Source organism: Macaca nemestrina, chromosome 10, assembly GCF_043159975.1.
Source record: "Macaca nemestrina isolate mMacNem1 chromosome 10, mMacNem.hap1, whole genome shotgun sequence".
Taxonomy (NCBI): domain Eukaryota; kingdom Metazoa; phylum Chordata; class Mammalia; order Primates; family Cercopithecidae; genus Macaca; species Macaca nemestrina.
Genome location: NC_092134.1, coordinates 117,634,012 through 117,653,827, shown reverse-complemented (window position 1 = coordinate 117,653,827; position 19,816 = coordinate 117,634,012). Strand labels below are relative to the sequence as shown.

At 38.0% G+C, this 19,816-nt stretch overlaps 1 protein-coding gene across 17 annotated transcripts in view; it reads right to left on the bottom strand.

The window, feature by feature from the left end:
• LOC105492120 (SRY-box transcription factor 5) overlaps positions 1-19,816 on the bottom strand; it is a 1,036,234-nt gene that overhangs the window by 835,802 nt on the left and 180,616 nt on the right. For 16 of the 17 annotated variants that reach the window (XM_071070598.1, XM_011759036.3, XM_071070590.1 and 13 more), the window contains one exon: positions 7,219-7,295. The gene's annotated coding sequence lies outside the window, so the exon portion shown is untranslated. Of the gene's footprint in view, positions 1-508; positions 575-7,218; positions 7,296-19,816 lie in introns of all 17 variants that reach the window. The other variant, XM_071070600.1, reaches the window with a different exon arrangement.

Genomic DNA, 19,816 nt, shown 5'->3' with positions numbered 1-19,816 from the left:
GAGATTACTCTGCCTGAGTGTGAATCCCGCCCTGCCTCTTACTAGCTATTGAACCATGGCAAGTTATTCAATTTCTCTCTGTCTCTAGCTCCTCAGCTGAAAAAGTGGGTATAATAATAGTACCTGTTTCATAGGGGTACTGTAGGAGGCTTAAATTATATAATACAAGCAAAGCCCAAGAATAATTCCTGGCACAAAGAAACTCCTCAGTAAATGATAGGTACTCTAAGTATTCTGCACTGAACAAACAGTGAACAGTGATGAGACTTTTTCAGATTTTTTGTGCGTATGTGTGCACGTGTGCACGCACACTTGCACATGTACATAAATCTATAGGTCTTGCATTTAAATTTAACCTCCTATAAGAAAAAGTGGAATTTTAAACGGTGGTTAAAATTGACAGGACAAATGAACTGAGCCCTGTAAAGATCTCTATCAGCACTAGAATCTCCCCATAGTCTAGCCTGTCTGGTACAGCAGTCTCTCTGGGATTTCAGTTCAGGCTTACCTGAGTGTACAGCAGCAACAAGGTAGAATAGGCTTTCTTCTTTTACTCCAAGCATCCAGAGCTATGCTGATGACAGAGGGATGGGCAGAGAATGGAGTGATCTCCCTTCCAGAAGATGAACAGTGCCACTGAGAACCTAAATAACTGTTTTATAAGAGATCATTGGCTTTACTGCTTCTGTGTGACCTTTCTGTCCTATTTCCTCTAGAGGGTTTGATGGTGGGTGGGTAAGTCAACTATGCAGCTAAGTGAGCTAGGCAAATAAGTGTTTTGACTACAGTGCCTACAAATATAGAGATATGTGCATATGCATATTCTTTCCCATGCATGCACCAGGATAGCTCCAGAGTATGACAATTAAAAGTACGTTACAGAAGTCATAAGGGGCACATTTTGGATATTTCCTTCAATATCACAGCCAAAAAAAAAATAATGTTTGTTATTACAAGTCACACATATGGAGTGCTTTAAGTCCCATCATCTTTTCACTTGGGGATTTCCTGCTAAGACTTAGTCCTTTTTTGCAAGACAGTAACCTTTAGGTTTTAAAATTACTGATCTTGTATTTTTCAGTCACTGTAACAGCCGATTTGGACTGACTTCACGGGTAACCAGATCAATTGTGTAGACATTAATACTTAAGAGGGCGTGGGGAGAGGGACTCAATTGGAACACTCAGCCTATAAAATGGACTATAAAATCACTATCAGAATAGACACTATGAACAAAATAGGATTCTTCACAACCCAGTTCTCCCTTACACAAATTAGTGCATAGTACAACTCAAATCAGCCCTGATGTTAGGACTCTGTGATCAGGTAAGGAGTCGACACCAGGAAACTAATATTAACCTGGCTGGTCAGTTACAGGTGTGCTACCCTTTCCCATCTAACTCAATACTTTAGATGAGTTTGATATTTAACAATTAGTTGGATCTAAATGATCCCATTATTCAGGGATTTTTCTCTCAAAGTCTATAGGATCTCAGAAAGAAAATCACAGTAAGCTAAGAAACCACAGTAAAAAAAAAAAAAAAAAAAAAAAGGGAGGGCTATTAGCATCACAGCATTATACACATAATAAAGTGTCTTGATCCATCAGTAGAATTAAGTGATTTGCAAAATCCAATTCTTCAAATTCATCATTCACAGAAATGTAAAAACATGTAATCAAATATTATTTCTATCAGTGTATAAAAATATATGAAATATGTATTGATATTAAAACATTTATAATTACAGACCTATTAACTTTATCCTTAATGTTAAATAATGAAAAGTCACCTGTGAAATAACATCTAACTAAATTTTAATACATTGGTTTTACTAATGCTTTTTTCCTGTTTGCTCTGCTTTTTCCCCTTTTCTCTCTCACCAGATTCTTGGTTTTACTGGGCAAAAAAAAAAAAAAATTAGTACTCATTTAGATTCATTTTTTGGCTACATATATTTAATAGTTTCACCTTCCCGTCTCTCTCTTCTTTCTGCCATCACTTCTGGAACACAGCCAGAAGCCATGCTGGAGCGGTGCCAGCATGTCCTGTTCTTTTGCAATTTGATTGCCTCTGTATACATCTCAGTTAGGCTTACCTAAGTCACCATTTACAATATTGAGTAGAAAGAGCAGGTTGAAATAGTCGGCATTTATAAGTCCACTGGTCACATGATACAAAATATATAGCCAAGTGTAGAATTTATAGCAATAACATTTATGTATCATGTTACTCCTAGGACAATCTAATTTATAAAGTGCCTATTGTATATACATAAGGAATAATCATAAATCATTTCCATTAAACAGTGTCAACTGTTTAACCCAACTTTCCCCCTAAATTCTGCAGACTGTGATTAATGAGGTTTTTTAAAGGAAGCACATGAAAAAAAAAAAAATCAAGTCTGATTCATCTTAGGTGAACAACATACCCATATATAGGAGCAGGTGTCTGTAGTATGATTTAGAATACCTATGGAACATCTCTGGAAAATATTAACTTCCTCTGGAGTAGAGAAATGTCCATGAAAGTGAGGTGGGAATGTGGCAAGAGCCCAAATCTGTCACCAACCTCAGGCTTTCTTTTATTTCCTTCTCAGGAAAGAATGGATTTAAAACAAACAAACAGAAAACCTTCAGGCCCTATTGGATCAGTTGTCTGACATGTTTTCATCTGCAGGCATTTTTAGAAAACCTGAGAAAGATTATTTAGATTAGCTTCTTTGTCTCTTTGACTCCTAGTTAGAGAAAAATCCCAATCAGTGACCGAAGCTTTCAAGAGTCCTAAAGTGAAACTCAAAACATGTATGCGAATTTTCTCCCTCTGTTCACTCCTTAGCTCATGTCCTATTCAGCGAGGCAATTGTCTTTAGTAATCTATGCTTTGGGGTTCTCAATGAAACTCATTCTTCTCCTTTAAAAGCTCTTAAAATTAATACAAGGAAATGTTTTTATAATTCACATCTGTAAATGCATTTAAGTTTACCTGAAACTCACACCTACACAGCCAAATTGGACATCACTTTACAAAAATATGGTTGGATTTTTCTTACAGTATTTTGATCCTCTTTCTTCTGTCCTTAGAAAGGACTATAAGAATGACATAGTCTTCTTGCCTTAACTCCACAGCCTTAAAAATATCCACTGATTTGTGTCAGCCAAAACTGAAGAACAACTTAACACTTTTTCATATATATATATGAATAAATTTGTTCTTTATTCTTCATATAAGTGAGAAACTTGCTTTTCCTCCAAACTCTATTGATGACTGATATATTACTATGGAGAGAAGCAATCCCCTAGCTAGGTTAAAATTAAAACTGGAACTGAAAATCAAAGGAAGGAATGCATAGCAAGAAAATCTGTAAATCACTTTTCTGCAAATGAACTACCTGCTGTTTTCTACTCACAGAAAATTGACACTATGTAAAGATACGTTGTAATCTAGAAAGGAAAACAAAACAAAATCTATATACACACAGAATGATCAGAAATCCACGAATGTCTCAGTCGAAGCAAGAACTGGTGGCAAACAGAGGTTTGGGGAAAGAGTTTATTTTCCAAATAACATGTTAATCTTCATAATCAGATACACTATGGCCTTTGTATAACTATTTTGAAAACTGATCATCCCCCATGATAGCTGTATTTCAGCGGCATTAATTGGTAGGGGGAAAATGATATATTTCTCTGCAACTTGGGTATATCAAACTTGAGGAGGAGTAACAACTCATTTTAGTAATAACGGAAGATTTTGGTTCAAAAGTTTATCCATTCATGAGGAACAGTGCTAAATTCACAGGGCTTTCATTTGTGCAAAGAGACAAAAGGTGACACACTGTACCTTCTTTAACAAATTTATTCCTCAAAAATATCTGGTAAACAAGGAATTTTTTCCCATTTTTGAGTGATATTTTGAGTTGCTCAAGAGGAAAAACTGTTATGCTCAAGTGAAGCAACTTAAAACTCCAGGCTGACTCCTTCTTTCAAGAAACTAAGGAATCTATGGAACAATAAAGCATAATTATGACTTCCATTTCAGTGAGAGCTACTCTTGTCTTCACCTTGTTAAAAGGTTAACTTCTTCCCAATTGCATAGAAAAATAAATAACCGCCATGTAGGCATTTAAAAAGTACCCATGTTTTCCTATGATTGACTTATATCTTCTATCAATTCTATCTAAATTACTCAATTAAAAATAATTATTAAGAAAATAAATGACTTCATCAACATGTTCCAAAATAAAATATGGACAAGAAGAAAAAAATCAGCTAATCAACACAAAATTTGATATAATTATTGAAAATGATTTTATTTACAATTTACTTTAATAGACTTGATTACTACTTTTTTAACTGAAGTTGAAGAGATTTGGGATACAAAGGCTTCTATAACAATAAAAGCTATTGAATCAAAGAAAACTTCTTTTCCTAATATGTCTTTTTATGTTGCCAGTATAAAGTGCTTACCTTAAATAAAATATTTGCTTAGTTTTTTAATACAAATACTAGTAAAGAAGCACCTCCAAGGCTGAACCACTCATTTCACTTTAGTTAACAAAATTATGTAACTTGCTTTTATTCTTAATTTGGTATTATCATTTAAACTACTCGTTACATATTATCCTCATTTTGTCTCTTTATTCAGGAAATAGTCCCAGTAACAACTCATTATCCTGGATGGCTATGGTAGCAATGCTATTTTTGTTTGTTCTAGAAGGCATAGATTCATTGTCACTATTCAAGTTTCTTATCCTAGAACCCACAGATTGCTAGGAAATCCAAAGGCTTCTAGAATGATATGCAAATTTTCATGTATATGTGCCCATTGTGATTTTTCTGGCAGCAATCCATTTATTTTTTGCTACCTAGCATTAATGCAGCCTCTTTCAGTTAATAGTACCCTATTTCCTTCTGGGATACAAACCCAGTGCCTAGTCCATGGAAAATTACAAAAGTGATTCTGCTCTCTGCTCCAAGAGAGGGGCACAGGATTATTCAGTGATCTAATCAGAACAAATTAGTACAAAGACACTTTTTATAGGGCTTCTGAGAAAGGCATCTTCTCTTTTCCAGCTTGACCTGAAGCCTGAGAGGATGTTACAGCTGAAGCAATGCCCCTGCCACCATCTTACTACCAAATGAAGTCAGAAACTGAGGCTGTATTAGTGGACTCTGAGAGATGGAGAGAAACTGAATTCTGTTTACATTATTTTAATTCAGAAGTTAGCTCTGTGCCTGAATTTTTCATATGTTAGTAAAGCACATGCACACACTTTCATACTATCCTAACTCCATAATATTTGCATAGCTGACTCCTTCTTCAGTGTAACTATTACTGGCTTTCTTTGACCTTTCCTATCAAATGTAAATTCCCTCTGTACTCTGTGCTCTTGACTGCCGTCCATCCTAGCTGTCTTTAATCTGATTACATATTATCAAAATCATATGCCATATGCTGTTCATAAATTTGGTACAGAGGAATTTTGTCAGTTTTCCAGTCCTTTTCAATCAAATTTACACAATGCAGGATTATTTTCTAGTGGAGAAAAAGACAGAGAGAAAGGAAAGGGGTAGGGGAAGGAAAAAAGAAAAAAAAAGAAGAAGAAGAAAAATAGGCTTTAAAAATGGAGAGTTCAAATAGACAGTCATGTAGTAAGTTTCATTCAATGGTGAAACAAATTGAGATTTTGTTTAGACACATATAAGAAAATCAATTTTGCTTAAATATCTTTAGCAGATATTAGCAGGAAATAATTTTTATGCATTCTGATCTCAATTGCAACCAGACTTAGCTGACATAATAACGGGGTCCCTAAAAGTAACTGCTGAGGTTTAGAAGCACTTGCCACTTCCTATGAGCTGGCTCTATAAATGCCAAGAGTGAGTATCTTAAATTAAATGAATAGATTAATAAACATCTTTGGAATATCCATCATTAAGGCTGATTTATGTTCTGTTGCCAGCAATAATTCAAAGAAATGCCACGCTATTCAAAAAATATTGCATGTTGTTCTACCACTTTGCCAATGTTATGACACCATGTAAGTATGACAATATCTATATTCTTCTCAGTACTAACTATATACAAAAGCCAATAGATATTAAACCACTTTAAGTTTACATGGGCATCAGCACGGGAACCACTCATATTTATAACTCTGATGAATGGCCTTTCATTTGTAAATTTGTGGTGTATCCATAATTTCTTAGGAAACCAAGAGGTTCATTCAAAAAATTGCCACAACATTTATCTATGCAAAGATGATGGATATAGTTTATGTAATTAAATGCTTTTAAAAATTAAAATCATATTGCCAAGAAAAGAGACATGTTCTTTCCTGGTTTCCTCACATTTTAAAAATGATCAGAACTGCACTCTCAGCAGTTATGATGTTTAATCTAAATAGTGTATTAACACTTATTAAATATATCCAAAATCATCCTTGTTAGAGTTGTGTAGCATTTTCTTGAACTACTAGAAATTAAGTTCAACTTATATTTCTTATCTTTTTATCTAATTCTATCCCCCTACAATAAGCTATAAATTATAGAAAGCAGCATTAGAATATAATAGTTTTTGTTTGTATTTACTGCATTTACTATATTTAGTCCTTCAAGACTATTCACGGCAACCTGCATGGTTTACTGTAAGAAGAAACTATTATAAATTTTATTATGACTCAAAATATACATTTTGGCAAAAATCAACATTAATTAAGAAAGGAAAGACATATTTTATCCCAGTATGGACTTAGCTCAATTGGAGGAACTGATGAAGTAGGAGAAGATGAAAAGATAGTAATTATGAATAAAGTAACCAATAAAAAGCAGAATAGTCAATGTTATATGTGTGAAGAAGAAATGCACATTGTTGCTAATGTGTGATGTGCTTTGGTGGCATTTCTAGTCTACTTTCATTTGCCTTCAAGTACACACAAATGTAGGAAGTACAGACAAGTCTCAGTGGCTTTTTAAAATTTAATCTGCCCTATTACTACAGAATCTACAAAAATTGAACCTGTTTTTAATGAATTTGGTTATATGAGCAACAATCTCCAACTTATCAACTTTTTTAGCATTAGTACATTCAGTAAAAGGAAAAATTGTGCCAAATACTTGCAAAATTTATTTGCCAAATACTTTTTATATATTAGGTCTCTACACGATACTTAACACAAACATCATATTAAAAATAACAAAATAAGCACTGTACATACCCCAGTAGGTCGCTAACTCCTCGTGGGCAGGAACATATTTTTCATCATCTTTGGGTCACCAATGGCCAGCACGGCACCTGGGATAAAACACACACCCCATAAATGAGTTTCAATTCATTAAATGGTACAGTGCTGATTGGATTCCATTCGGAAGGTATGAATTCAATGAAGTAACCAGCCATATATCAACCTTCTTCCTCTATATCCTACATTATTAAACGAGCACTGCACATTCTTATAAATCTAAATGACAATTTTATTCTAAAAACTCAGTTCTTGAGAATAATTACTTCTAAATGGTCATTATGTTACATATCATTATACTCTTTCAGTTTTGGTGGAAGCAACGCAGCGAAGTGTCTGAGATGTCCTTTGGAGTTAGGCCAACAGAGGTACAAACGCTGGTTCCACCACACTATGTATACAGTGTTGGATAAAATTACTTAATCTTGCTAAATCCAGCTGTCTGTAAACTAAGGGTAACTGTAGTCTCTTTCTAATAATGTTGTTCAAAGGCTTAAAGGAAACAATGCGTAGCATGCTGTCTGACACACAGTATACTGTCTTCATCTTCCCCCATCCCTCCTCATTAGTGGAGGGAAGAATTAACCTTGGCCAAAGAGATGGGCATTTGCCTTCAGCTATGAGAATGTGATCTCCTGAACTCAAAATGTCATAGGAGTGTGTTTGTTTGGCTGAAGGCTTTGGCCACTGAACAGTCTAACAATGTGATTTATAATGGGTGGTTTGGGCCAAGCAGTATCAGTTTTGCCTCTCAGAGGGACCAGAAACTAAAACTATCAGCCCAACACCAACATTCAAAAGGGGTTGGAGACTAAAGGTCAGCCATGTAAGGGACAGTATATAGTCAAGTCCCAGTAAAAACTCCAGACACCAAAGGCTCAAGTGAGCTCCCCTGGTTGGCAATGCTCTGTGTCACACATCGATGCCAGGAAAGTGACATATCCTGACTCCATGGCGAGGACAACAGAAGCTCTGTCTCTGATAATTCCCCAGACTCTACCTTACATATTTCTTCTCTTTTCTGATTTTAATCTGTATCCTTTTCTTAAACCATAACTGTGAGTATAACAGCTTTCAATGCATTCTGAGTCTTTCAAGCCACTTGCTGAAGCCAAGGATGGTTTTGGGAACCCCCTAAACCTGCAATTGATGTCACAAGTGGGGATTATATTGTGTAGAGAACTGGCTTCCTCTAATCTTGACACTAACTGTAGAGTGAGTTAAACTTGCCCACTTTCCTTCTTTTAATCTAGAAAGTCCAAAAAGCTTTGAAAGCTAGCTTACTTCACCACTCAAGTGAACTGATTAACAAAGACCTCACTGTTAAAATTCACTTTGACTTGATATTTACATATAAATTACATCCCATTGCTTATTTTTTTTCTCACACAAACAGTAAAAGCTATTCCTTCCCTATTCCCAATAATAGATAAAGAAATTGTTTTGGGGTTTTTGTTTTGGTAATGTGAACGGTAGTAACATTTAGAAACAAATGAATCACACAAGTGAAATTTCTAAAGATTATTAATAATAGATCTGTCAAGGTCAGATGTTAGAAAATAAACTTCATTAAAAGATGCACTGGTTTTGGCCAGGCACGATGGCTCATGCCTGTAATCCCGGCACTTTGGGAGGCCAAGATAAGTGGATCGCTTGATGCTGGGAGTGCGAGACCAGCCTGGCCAACATGGTGAAAACCTGTCTCTACTAAAAATACAAAAATTAGCCAGGCGTGGGGGCATGCGCCTGTAATCCCAGCTACTCGGGAGGCTGAGGTGGGAGAATCATTTGAACTCAGGAGGCAGAGGTTTCAGTGAGGCGAGATCGTGCCATTGTACTCCAGCCTGGATGACAGAGCAAGATTCTGTCAAAAGACAACAACAAAATGACTGGTTTTCTAACAAAATATTAGTTAAATCACATATTCCTTGTGCTTCTCCTAAGTGGTTTGGTTGTTCCCTGCAAGAGATTGCTTACAGCCTTGTTAATTTTTTTTAAACAAATAACAATTTGGTAGACAGAATAGTAAGACCATCCCAAAGATCCTACTGAAATGTTGAATATGCTCAGCATAATGCCCAGGAATGTGAATATAATGGATTTTACTCCGTGAACAGGTTACATAACACAGGTGATTTTGAGTCAGATTATCTGCATGACCCTTACCTAATCGATTGCATCTGTCTTTTACATTTTAGTCTAGAAATCAAAGAGAAGTCAAAGAGAAGATGGAGATCTGAAGCACGAGAAGGATGTGGCACACCACTGATGTCTTCAGAATACAAAGTACACACGGCAAGGAATATAGCAGCCTTTAGGGCCTATGGACAAGCCCTAGCTAACAGCCAGCAAGGAAGCAAGAACTTTAGTCCTAAAAACACAAAGAGCTGAATTCTGCCAAAAACAAGTATAAGTTCGGGAAACAGATTTTTCCACCCCAGGCCCACAGACAAAAACTCAGCCTGGAAAACCTTGATTTTAGCCTCATGATACCCTGAACAGAAAACCCAGCCAGGCTGTGTTGGATTTCTAAGTTTCAGAACTGTGAGCCAATATATGGGCACTGTTTTAAGCCACTAAATTTGTGATAATATGTTATACAGGATCACAAGCTTCTGCAAGTCTTATATTAACTTCTCTTTAGTCTTTCACCCTGAAAACAGGAGTCAGTTATGGGCTACATTTCCTTAACCATAGATTGCTATTCCTGAAACAAGACAATTCTTGTACTCTGAATAACAAATACAAAACAAGGTACTAAGTTGTATGTAAAGAGATCATTTGTGCCAGGCGTGGTGGCTCACGCCTGTAATCTCAACACTTCAGGAGGCCAAGGTGGGCGGATCACCTGAGATCAGGAGTTCGAGACCATCCTGGCCAACAAGGTGAAACCTCGTCTCTACTAAAAATATGGAAATTAGTTGGGCATGGTGGCACACACCTATAGTCCCAGCTACTCATGAGGCTGAGGCAGGAGAATCACTTGAACCCAGGAGGTGGAAGTTTCAGTGAGCCGAGATCGTGCCACTGCACTCTAGCTTGGGTGACAGAGTGAGACTCTATCTTAAAAGGAAAAAAAAAAAAAAAAAAGAAAAGAAAAGAAAAGAAAAGAAAAAAAGAGAGATCATTTGGAAAAGTCAACTGCCTACCTCCTGTGAGAAATGAACTCAAATACACAGTAAATTATGTCCAACTTTTCTTAGGTCTTTCTGAAGTAAGTGGTAGTTGCTGCTTCTTTTTTCATATTATTATACTTTAAGTTCTGGGGTACATGTGCTGAACGTGCACGTTTGTTTCATAGGTATACACGCACCATGGTGGTTTGCCGCACCCATCAACCCGTCATCTACATTAGGTATTTCTCCTAATGCTATCTCTCCCCACCCCCCTGACCCCCTGACAGGCCCGAGTGTGTGATGCCCCCTACCCCTGTGACCATGTGTTCTCACTGTTCAACTCCCACCTATGAGTGAGAATATGCGGTGTTTGGTTTTCTGTTCCTGTGTTAGTTTGCTGAGAATGATGGTTTCCAGCTTCATCCATGTCCCTGCAAAGGACATGAACTCATCCTTTTTTATGGCTGCATAGTATTCCATTTTTATGGCTGAATAGTATTCCATAGTATTCCATGGTGTATATGTGCCACATTTTCTTTATGCAGTCTATCATTGATGGGCATTTGGGTTGGTTCCAAGTCTTTGCTATTGTGAACAGTGCCACAATAAACATACATGTGCATGTCTCTTTATAGTAGAATGATGTATAATCCTTTGGGTATGTACCCAGTAATGGGATTGCTAGTCAAATGGTATTTCTAGTTCTAGATCCTTCAGGAATCACCACACTGTCTTCCACAATAGCTGAACTAATTTACACTCCCACCAACAGTATAAAAGCGTTCCTATTTCTCCACATCTTCTCCAGCATCTGTTGTTTCCTGACTTTTTAATTGCTGCTTCTTTAAACAGACTTGGGTATGGGTGCAGTGGCTCATGCCTGTAATTCCAGTACTTTGGGAGGCCAAGGCGGGTCACCCGAGCTCAGGAGTTCAAGACCAGCCTGGGAAAAATGGCAAAACCCCATCTCCACATATATATATATATATATATATATATATATATATATATATATATATATATATATATATATATGCTGGCTGTGGCGGCGCAGGCCTGTGGTCCCAGCTACTTGGGAAGTTAAGGTGGGAGGATGGTGTGAGCTTGGGAAGTGGAGGCTGTGGTGAGCTGAGAATGCACCACTGCACTCCAACCTGGGTGACAGACCTAAGACCCAGTGTCAAGAGGAAGAAAAAAACAGACTTGGTAAATGACCGTATGTCCAGTGCAAAGTCTAAGTATTTGGAGTGTGGGGATCATTGAAAAGGAATCTCTTCCAGTAGTTGTTCTAGAATATGTTTAGAATATGTTCCTACAGTTGTTCCCTATCTCATTCTCTTTCTATTCACTTACTACAGCACTATCATATTTTTTATAAAACACCAATTTTACCGTGTTGTGTCCCTGCTCAAAATGACCAACTTAAATGACCTTCAAGATAAAGTCATTCATTCATTTATACAATATTTCAATGTGTACGATATGCTAAATTCTGTGTTAGGTGAATTTAGCATTCTTTAAAGAAACTTAGTTTTCTTAAACATATGCAAGGTATAGCAGGCAAATGGGTTGAAGTTGCATCTATATCACCACAATAAATATATTCTTATTTTAAAATTGATATTATTTTTGGTTGACAAATCATAATTATATTACATTTATAAAGTAGAATGTTATATTTTGATATATGCATATGGGTGTATAGATATACACACATACACAGATATCAAAATGGATATATATAGATATCTATATATAAGTACATATAGATACAGATTCTTAAACTATGACTAAAGGAATATTGAAATTATTTGTTTATAAAATTAAGGTGACTGCCACTTGTAACAGATATGTTACTGTCTGAAATATTTCCAGATGCAGTTCCAGATCATGTAAGTCTTATTCTTGTTGTCCCTAGATTAATGGCCTTTATCCTTTCAAGAAGAGGTTGGCCACCATCTAGAACTAAAGGGCCACTAATCAGCTTTGAGTTTCAGAGCTAACTTTTGAAAATCTTAGATAACAAACTCGAACGACAGAATTTGAGAGTAAAAAGCAGTGAAGATCTCCAAAATATGTCCCTTTACAAAACAAGAGCAAAATGCAGATCATAAACAGCCAGTGTGGGAGCTCTCACACACCTAGGGAGGAAGAGGAGAGAATTTTGGGCAAACAAAGAGGTAGAAAAGGGATGAAGAACTCAGAGGTGGGGTTCAGGCTTTTTTCATATCGGTATTAATATTTGGCTTCCAGGGCAGTGGTACAGAAGCCTATGAGTGGCACAAAGGAATCCACGGCCCTGTGGGCTGACAGTCCTCTTTCATGGACCTTTCTTGATGGCAGGAGTTGAGGGTGGTAGTGAGAGCACAGGACTGCCTGGGAATCCCTGTTTTTAGCCTTGTATCCATCTAATCTGGTGAGAGAGAAATAAAAAACCACTGCTAAAGGAAGGAAAACGTCTGGATTGACTGAGTAAGAGTTGGTTATTTATTCCTTGCAGTTGGTGCACATGTGCAGGAAACTGAAAAGTACTATGCTCTGTTCTGCCCTCTCCACACCACCATACACACAAACACACACACACACACACACACACACACACACACACACACATTCACATACATGCACAAAACAGAGGAAGACTGAGGAAGCCCTGGGATGGGGAGAAAAAGGGGAACCTCAAGTCCAAAGGAAATGGTAGGTCAGCAACAGATTCACTGGCTCAAAGTCCAGGGGGGGCCAGTTGCATCAGCAGCTGATCCAACAAGGACAGAGCCCCTCCGGGTAGAGACCAGATTAGGGTGCAGAATCCAGGAAGGACACAGAGGTCAACTCAAGGATCAGCATGAATACATGTGACAGCCCACACTCCCAGCTGTAGCCACAGTGATACAGCCTCCCCCAAAGATGGTTTCTTTAGTTGGGACAGAGGCAGAGCCTGCACTAGGGTGAGATTGGTGCAGCCCCTAGGGGGACACACAATTAAAAGAGGCATCATTGCTCTCAGGGCCCTGTGGGTGCAGGGTTGGCACCTGAGAGTGCTGTCTCTTTACATTTTGTATCCTAGGCCCCTCCTTCACCCCATCCTACTCCAGGGCCTGAACAGGGATATGGGAAAACAAATACACAGAGAGGATTTGACACAGCTATTTTGTATTCATTTTTTATTCCCTTTCAACCTGCCCAGTAAGGTGGGGGCTCAGAAGTGAGAATAAGGCTGGGCACGGTGGCTCACGCCTGTAATCTCAGCACTTTGGGAAGCCAAGGCAGGTGGACCACCTGAGGTCAGGAGTTCAAGACCAGCCTGGCCAACATGGTGAAACCCCATCTCTACTAAAAATACAAAAAAATAGCTGGGCACGGTGGTAGGCACCTGTAATCTCAGCTACTTGACAGGCTGAGGCAGGAGAATTGCTTGAACCCAGCAGGCGGAGAAGGTTGCAGTGAGGCAAGATCATGCCACTGCACTCCAGCCTGGGCAACAAGAGTGAAACTCTGTCTCAAAAACAAAAAAAAAAGTGAGAATACATTATGAAAACAGCTCTATTTTTCTTTGTATATTAAAGTGGATGAATTTTGACCCCATTAGATGTGTCTCAAAAATTATCACACTATTTTATCAAATATTTCCCTATTTAAATTACTCCAACCACTATTAAAAAGTCTTTTCTTCTTTCCACCTTCTTTAAGTATATCAGGTCTACTTCTTCCCATGCTACTGAAAATTACATGTTATCTCACTCAACATACAAAAGGAACCAAGCACTTCAATTTCCTAAGATTCAATAAGATGACCACTTCTAAGTCCTGCCAGCCTAAAGCTTATTTCCTAGCATCCTCTTCTGAAGTCTGCCAAAGAGATGCACAATCTAAAATCTAAAACTGTCATAAATCTGAGATACTATGGCAACTTGCCTAATTTAAACTTTTAAAATGTGCGTCATTGCTCCTTTTACAAATTCCAAGAACTTTCACATTTTTTAATCTAACACAGAGGTAGCAGGGTACCTATGGAGGTAGCAGTGTTGCAATGGAACCCACAGCTGGAATCCATGGGCCATATCTCTGTGGTCTACCAGTTAGCTGAAAGTTCTTGGATAAATCACTTGATCTTTCAGGGTATTACATTAATCACATGAAAGAGCTGATCTATACAACCTCTAAAGTTCCATCCTGCCCTAATATTTCTATCTTAAGTAGATGGTAACATCTGATGGCATCTTAAACCTGCAAATTCATGAATATAGGCACCAAAAAGCTAAACAATTTACCAATTGTGGTAGGAGAACTGGTAGCATGGAGAGACAGAGATGGTAAGTGAGACTCAGATGGTCAATAATAATCGTAACAGCAAACATTTAGATATTTTATAGTAGCTCCTATGAATAGGCAATGTGCTAAGCATTGTCATGTGTTACCTGGCTTAATTCTCAGAACAATGCTATGGGAGAGGTACTTTTTTTTTTTTTAACAGAGTCTCACTCTGTCACCCAGGCTGCAGTGTAGTGATGTAATTAAGACTCACTGCAGCCTTGATCTCCCAGGCTCAGGTGATCCTCTCGCCTCAGCCTCCTGAGTAGCTAGGATTCTAGGTGTGTGCCACCATGCCCAGCTAATTTTTTGAATTTTCTTTGTAAAGATGGGGCTTCCCTGTGTTGCCCAGGCTGGTTTTGAACTCCTGGCCTCAAGCGATCTCCCACCTCAGCCTCCCAAACTGTTGGGATTACAGGCATAACCTCAACATGGCCCCACCAGGCCAGCCATCTTCTACCCTAAACCTCTACCTTTGACGCATTTATCCTCTTACAGATGTAGATTTGTCATGTTCCGCATCATTCATCTGACTGAAAATCAATATGCCAACTGCAGCCCATACTGTCCTACAGCAAAAGCACACTGCTCTTATCCATTGGAATATGGCTCCACAATCAAAAGTTTAATTTTTGCTCCTTTCCAACAGACACTGATAGGGAAAGGCACTTTTATTATATTCATTTTATAGATGAGAAAACTGGCACAGAGAGATGAAGAAATGTGCTCCAGTTCACACAGCTAGAAAGTCTTCAGCCAGCCCTGCTCCCCCTATTCATTGCATCCAAAAGAATTCAATTAAAACAAAATGAAAAGTACACAACAAACAAAATTCTAGAATCACTGTACATTACAAATATTTAACATAACTATTTCTGAAACTAAAACTAAGTAAGAATGCAGAAGAATGTTATTAAAAATTTATTTTCATGAGGTATCAGTGCATAGATGCAAAGTTGAAATTGGAAGACATAATCATGTGCTCATTTTATTCTAAAGATAAGAAAAATGAGTTGACTTAGGGCAGTGGCAGGACTGTGACTGGAACCCAAGTACCCTTGTTTCCAGCCCTGTGCTCCTTCCACTGTCTTCCTAATACATATTTTTGGAAAGACAACAGGGGTTGAGAATGCAGGCTCTGAAATTACACTGCTTGGTTTGAATTCCTGTTCTCACTTACTAGCTGTGTAATCTCATGCCTCAGTTTCCACATCTGTAAAGTCTGAGAAACAATAATACCTACTGCATGTGGTTGTTGCGATCCTCACATCAAACACTTAGTACCATCTCTGGTACCCAGTAAGCCCCTAATGAGTGCTGGCCTTCACTATTACCACAATAGCAATAGAACATTTGGAAAATCAGAAGGTCAAAAGATCAAGAGCTACTCAACAGCTAGGCAAGGAGAGCATAAAAGGCGTGTAAATCGCATATGAGGTATTCCAGACTTTTCATGTAAAAATTCCATTCCTTACTCGTCTAAGCACACCATGTAAACAACAGAGGTAAATAAATTGTTGTGGGGACTAGAGATGCGGAAATCCTAAAAGAAGTAATTTTACTGACAAAGTTTTAGGTAGAATTCCTAGCTTCCAGCCTTAGCTTCATCACTGATAGTTGAGCTGTGGAAAGTCAAATTTTGTCTTTGTGTCTGAGTTTCCTTCTTAGAGCTTCCCTATCCAGGGATACTTTTCAAAGTTTCCCAAATTTCATTAAGGGGGGTCTAAAAGGAGATTCCATGTATTAATTGAAAAAATTCTAACCAAATGAACAATATACAATCTTGATTCCCAAAACTCTTTTTCGTTCCATTTTGCATCAGATTTCCTGCCATTATTAACTTGGTTCTGATTATAGAAAAACATACATAATTTGCAATTCAAACAGCCTTTAATCTTAAAAGGGTTTCCATTGCGGAAGAGAGAACAAGTTCCCCTAGCTCTGTCCTTGGCATAGCCCATCACTTGCTCAAGGGATCTTAACTCATAAAGGAGGAGCACTGTATAGCTTTAAAATGACTTCATTCCCATATTTACATATTTTTAATAGGGCTATGATGAATCTCCTTCCGCTTGACTCCTATTTTGAGCTGTGATATTTTAATCTCCATTCTTGCTGCAACTTAGCAGATGAATGTGCAGTGTGACAGAGCTCAGAGGAAATAGTATAAATAAAGCAAAGTGGAGCTATGACATCTCACATTTTATAGCTTTTTTATTGTAGCCGAAGCATAAACAGAGCACAGCTGTGTTATACTTACCGCTGTGAGCACTCCCTCAATCCGCACCCCCTGTTGCTTTTAAAAAGACAGTGCTCTTATTCAAAAAGCTTTAGCTGTGGGTAACGTGGCCCCGCCGGGCCAGCCATCCTCTGCCCCAAACCTCTACCTTTGACGCATTTCTCCCCTTACAGATGTAGATTTGTCATGTTCCGCATCATTCATCTGACTGAAAACCAATATGCCAACTGCAGCCCATACTGTCCTACAGCAAAAGCACACAGCTCTTACCCATTGGAATACGCCTCCACAATCAAAAGTTTAAATTTTGCTCCTTTCCAACATACACTGCACCCAAATAATGTATGCACCCTCTCTGACAGGAAATTAGCTGAAAGTATTCAAAACAGTGCACTCTCTTAATGAGAGCCCCCTTTTAAAATGAAGAAGTTGTATTTCTCACTTTCAAGTTAACTCTTAGTCATGTTTGAGTGAAAGTTGGAAACGCCAAAAAGGCCAAAAAGAGTGAAAGTTAAAAGAGTGGTGTTGAGATGAACAAAATAACTCTACGTGCTAATGCAATCATCAGGCTTTAGAATGTTTCAGGCTGGTTACGTATTTCAATCTTTGTGAAGAAGATAGCATGACGGATAGCATGCACCCTCTATCCTCTAGCAAATGAGGTTATATAACATGGCTGCTTTGTCCAGAACAGGCACCTGATCTAATCCAAGCCAATCAGAGTCCTTCCTTATGATATCTGATTTAAGGAGAATGGATAAAGCAGTGAGCTATAAAATTCCAGCGCTGTCATCAACGGTGACATTTCCTCCCATATGGAGAAATCTCTATTGCAGCAAGAAACAGTGAAGCCGACATTCAAAGTGACACAGAGACAAGAGAAAGGGATCAAGTCCTGACAAAGTGTGACTCCCGGGTTCCAACTGTTCCTGAGGCCCAACTACATTCCTGTCCTTTCCCCTCCTTGGTTATTTGCCTTCCTTGTATTCCTTTACCCAACAAATTCCAGGCTTATTTCTTAAACTGCCTCAAATTGGATTTTTAGCACTTTAAAAAAAAAAAGTGTCTTAATTATTACAACTTCTAGAAGATTCTTTTTTTTTTTCTTCAGATGGATTTAGATTTATTCTTCCTTTTTCAAATACCACCACACTATTTATGGGAGGGAGGGAAAATCCTCTGGGCTTGTAGAGGAATGTGTAATGAAAATTCAAAAGACACATGCATCCAAGTGAAAAGAATATAGGGGCATAGTAGCCTATACACCAGTGAAGTGAAATGAAAGACAGGAAGATTGATTTGCATCATCATTAACATGGAGGGAGAAAAGCACAAGAACACAATAACTGCAAGAACCACCTCCATTGACACACGTAATTGTTTCGAAACAACAGACCCAACTGGGCTAACATAGGGGCAAAGTTGGTATCCCAAGCTTCTCAGCTATCTATCCGCCCAAAGTTGCTCTTCTGCCAAGCTCATTGTTTACCAAGCTGCCAGCCCAGCCCAGGGATCTGATTAGCAATTTGCACTTTTGTGAGAGGATTAACAGAATTCCTTTGTTTTGATGTCGGATTATCAAACTGCATCTTTAAAGAGGTGTGACCTCATCCAGATTCATAAGCCTGCTCCCTTGAGAATGACTTGAATTTTACTCCACTTGCGCAACATATAATTTCATAAAGGAGTTACTGTCAAAACATGGTACTCAATTCTTGATGTGTGTGAAGAAGCACATTTGTAATGTAAATAACCTCAGAAGTTTTGTGATATTTTAAAATAACCCATCTGGTGGGAAAACAAGGATTTTCAACCCATTTGGTTCCAGCACTAGTAAATTAGTGTGCATCAAACTCATAGAACCCAGAGATAAACCCCATCTCTGGGCTGAGCCTCATGTTGCTTTTATTTTCAAGGGCAAGTATTTCAATTGTCCCAGAGTTCTTGATATATATATATATATTTTTAAAGGAGGGCAGAATGCATAAATGAGTAAACTGAGGAAAACCAAAGAATTTGGCTGCAAATTGACAATGATATCAAATCATCTACAGCACAGTTCATATGAAGAGGAAAAGAAAATCAGAGTTTCGTATTTCTAACTGTATTCTGCAACAGTCAGTTAATCAAAAAAAGAAGTCCCTAAAATCTCCACCCAAATTTGAAACAAATAAAACTTCCAAGGGGGGCATCTACAGGACAAGATGCAACAAAGTAAGCGCAGACTTTGCACTACTGTAATCCTTACCTAAGGGGTACTCCCAAGTAGAATGCACAAGAACAGTGTGGCCTAGGGAGGGCATGCATTACTAGTGTGAAGACCTTATCTTTGGAAGTATGTAAAAGTGCAGCCTGGCCATGGCAAATACCCAAAACACCAGACACGACTGCAGATCAAGTTGTGGCTTTACTCACTGACCAACGGAAAATCCAAAACAATAAAAACACCCTGTTTCATAATGAGGAAATAAGTATAGTTAAATATGCATATTTACTTTTAATATCAATTAGACTGTTACCCTAAAGTTGATAGATTTTAGAATGTTTCTTTCAGTTAGCAAACTTTCAATTATACAGTGAGAGTACTAGGCAGGCCCCGATAAATAAGACAGAAGGTGTGTTTGTCTGAAAGCATAGTACATACACACGTCTGTTACATCAATAGTTCTTAATGGGTGGTTGTGTGGATTAATTAAATCACATGGAAAATCGTTTTTAAAATACCCAAGTCACGTATTCCCACCTTTTAGCCAGTGGATGGGGTGAGAGCATATTTTTCTAAAAAAATCTCAGTTAGTATTCGATGAATGCCTCCTTAAACAGCTCTCTCTCATATTTAGAAATTGCTCTTCTATGTGGATTATTTGCTAGCTTGCCTTACTCACAAAATTGGAGAAGTCTTTAAAAA